The sequence below is a fragment of the Canis aureus genome, unplaced genomic scaffold (assembly GCF_053574225.1).
Source record: "Canis aureus isolate CA01 unplaced genomic scaffold, VMU_Caureus_v.1.0 ptg000360l_RagTag, whole genome shotgun sequence".
Taxonomy (NCBI): Eukaryota; Metazoa; Chordata; class Mammalia; order Carnivora; family Canidae; genus Canis; species Canis aureus.
Window position 1 is genome coordinate 4,051 of NW_027554577.1, and position 3,486 is coordinate 7,536.

At 39.6% G+C, this 3,486-nt stretch overlaps 1 pseudogene; it reads right to left on the minus strand.

The window, feature by feature from the left end:
* Positions 1 to 1,401: 1,401 nt before the first annotated feature.
* Positions 1,402 to 2,356, minus strand: LOC144310041 (18S ribosomal RNA; annotated as a pseudogene).
* Positions 2,357 to 3,486: the final 1,130 nt, after the last annotated feature.

A 3,486-nucleotide genomic window follows, 5' to 3' on the forward strand; every position in this document is an offset into this window, starting at 1 on the left:
ATCGAGGTCGTAAACCCTATTGTCGATATGGACTCTTGAATAGGATTGCGCTGTTATCCCTAGGGTAACTTGTTCCGTTGATCAAAAATTATTGGATCAATAAGTGATGTTATATTTTGACTTGTGGGTCTAAATTTTAATCACTCGGGAGTTTTTTTATATTCCGAGGTCACCCCAACCTAAATTGCTAACCCACAATAATGGTGTAATGTTATGCCTTGTAGGTATTTAGTATCCATAAGTTTGGGTTAGTTAATTAAAGCTCCATAGGGTCTTCTCGTCTTATTGTGGCATTCCCGCCTCTTCACGGGAAGGTCAATTTCACTGATTGGGAATAAGAGACAGTTAAACCCTCGTGTGGCCATTCATACAAGTCCTTATTTAGAGAACAAATGATTATGCTACCTTTGCACGGTCAGGATACCGCGGCCGTTAAACAAGTGTCACTGGGCAGGCAGTGCCTCCAATACTAGAAATGCTGGAGGTGATGTTTTTGGTAAACAGGCGGGGTTTGTGTTTGCCGAGTTCCTTTTACTCCTTTTAATCTTTCCTTAAATGCATGCCTGTGTTGGGTTAACAATAGGGTAGATAAGTATTTCATTTTTGGGTTGATATTATCAGATTGTTAACTATCAGTGGTCTATCCGTTTCTGATATAAGCTTATGCGGGGAGAAAATAGTTCTTGTTACTCATACTAGCATTGTTGCTTCTATATTTAAATAGAATGGCCCAGGAGGTATAATTAGGAGTTGATGTAATATGATTGGGATTAAGTTATATTGTTTGTTGAGCTGGAACGCTTTCTCAATTGGTGGCTGCTTTTAAGCCAACTATGGTGATGTTAGTATATACTCTCTAATAAAGGTTGTATCCTGATTCTAAGAAGCTGTACCTTCTTAGACTATATTTTAAATTTACATTAAAATTTTGTTTTTTTTTAGGTAAATTTAAAGTTGAACTAAAATTCTGTTTGTGGGCAACCAGCTATCACCAGGCTCGTTAGGCTTTTCACCTCTACCCACAAATCTTCTCACTATTTTGCTACATAGATGAGTTGATCCTTTTAGATTGTTTATGGGTAGCTCGTCTGGTTTCGGGGAGCTTAGCTTAAGTTCTCTTTGTTAAGTCGTTTCTGGCTAGTTCATTATGCAAAAGGTAAAAGGGGTAATCTTTGCTGTTTAATACTGTTAAGATGTCTTTCATCATTCCCTTACGGTACTATCTCTATCGCTCCAATTAAAATTTCTATCTCCTATACTTTTATTATTTAACTAAATGTTTTACTTTATATGTCTGTGATACTTAAGTTTGGGGTTAGTTGGGCTAGCTTTTGTTCAAAGTGGTCATAAGTAATGAAATCTTCTGGGTGTAGGCCAGACGCTTTAGTTAAGCTACACTTTGATTAATCCAAGCACACCTTCCGGTATGCTTACCTTGTTACGACTTGTCTCCTCTTGTGTCTTAGTTAAGTTAATATGGTTATGGTTGTGTCTTATTACTTGAGGAGGGTGACGGGCGGTGTGTGCGTGCTTCATGGCCCTATTCAATTAAGCTCTCTATTCTTAATTTACTACTAAATCCTCCTTCAGTTTTTAATTTCATAAAAACGTTCGTGGAATGTTCTTGGGTAGAAAATGTAGCCCATTTCTTCCCACCCCATAAGTTACACCTTGACCTAACTTTTTTATGTAAAATGATTGTGCTTACTATTCTACCTTTTGAGGGTTTGCTGAAGATGGCGGTATATAGACTGAATTAGCAAAGGGTGGTGAGGTTTATCGGGGTTTATCGATTATAGAACAGGCTCCTCTAGAGGGATATAAAGCACCGCCAAGTCCTTTGAGTTTTAAGCTATTGCTAGTAGTCCTCTGGCGAATTATTTTGTTGTAAAATTATCTATGTTTAGGGCTAAGCATAGTGGGGTATCTAATCCCAGTTTGGGTCTTAGCTATCGTGTAGTCAGATTATTATAAAGTCACTTTCGTGGTCTATTTTATGGTAACTGTAGCTTTTTACGGCTTAGTTAAGTTTTAACTTTAGTGCAAAGGTATCTTAAACACGCTTTACGCCGTGGGCCTATTAGTTTGGGTTAATCGTATGACCGCGGTGGCTGGCACGAAATTTACCAACCCTTTTTAGTATGGCTTAGTCAAACTTTCGTTTATGGCTTAATTTTTATCACTGCTGTATCCCGTGGGGGTGTGGCTTAGCAAGGTGTTATGAGCTACTTAAGAGTGTGCTTGATACCTGCTCCTTTAGATCACTGCTGATTTTAAGGGCATTCTCACTGGGGCGTGGAGACTTGCATGTGTAAGTCTACTAAGAACTAATAGGAAGGCTAGGACCAAACCTTTGTGTTTATGGAGTCGTGCGACTCATCTTGGCATTTTCAGTGCCTTGCTTTATTAATTAAGCTACATTAACTTATACTGAAATTGTAGTGTGTATAATAAATAAAATACATAGTAAATATGAGAGGAAAAAAAAAGGGGATGCTATCTATAGATAGACCACGAGATCGAATGCGTGTAAGACTGTTGTGTTAAGTTAACTAGAGTAGCAATACATTTGTATACAATTTAAATAAAGCTTGTGAGTATTGTATGCACTTAGTCCTGTTTTTGGGGTTTGGCAGGACATAAATAAGTGTATAATAGATGACATGAGTTTATGGGGGGTAAGGGGGGTTTGTATAAGTTAACTTAATGTCTTGCGCGTGTACGTACGTGTACACACGTGTACGTACGTGTACACACGTGTACGTACGTGTACACACGTGTACGTACGTGTACACACGTGTACGTACGTGTACACACGTGTACGTACGTGTACACACGTGTACGTACGTGTACACACGTGTACGTACGTGTACGTACGTGTACACACGTGTACGTACGTGTACACACGTGTACGTACGTGTACACACGTGTACGTACGTGTACACACGTGTACGTACGTGTACACACGTGTACGTACGTGTACACACGTGTACGTACGTGTACACACGTGTGTCCTAGAATTATATGTCCTGAAACCATTGACTGAATAGCACCTTGATTTTATGCGTGAGTTGATAAATGATAATGAATAAGTCCAGCTACAAGTTATTTGACTGCATTAGGGCCGCGACGGGCATATTCCCTGAGAGCAGAAGATAAGTTAGAGTTAGTGCCGTTGCGGTCATAGATGAGTGATAGCAGATTCCCCCCCTAAAAATAAAAGATACCAAATGCATGACACCACAGTTATGTGTGATCATGGGCTGATTAGTCACTAGTCCATCGAGATGTCCCATTTGCGAGAATTAGTAGGATTGGAATAAATAGAGTCATGGCCCTGAGGTAAGAACCAGATGCCAGGTATAGTTTCATGATAGTAACCCCCACATTAGCATGGGCCCGGAGCGAGAAGAGTGACATTACAGGCAAGGATTGATGGTTTCTCGAGGCATGGTGATTAAGCCCTTATTGGACTAAGTGATATGC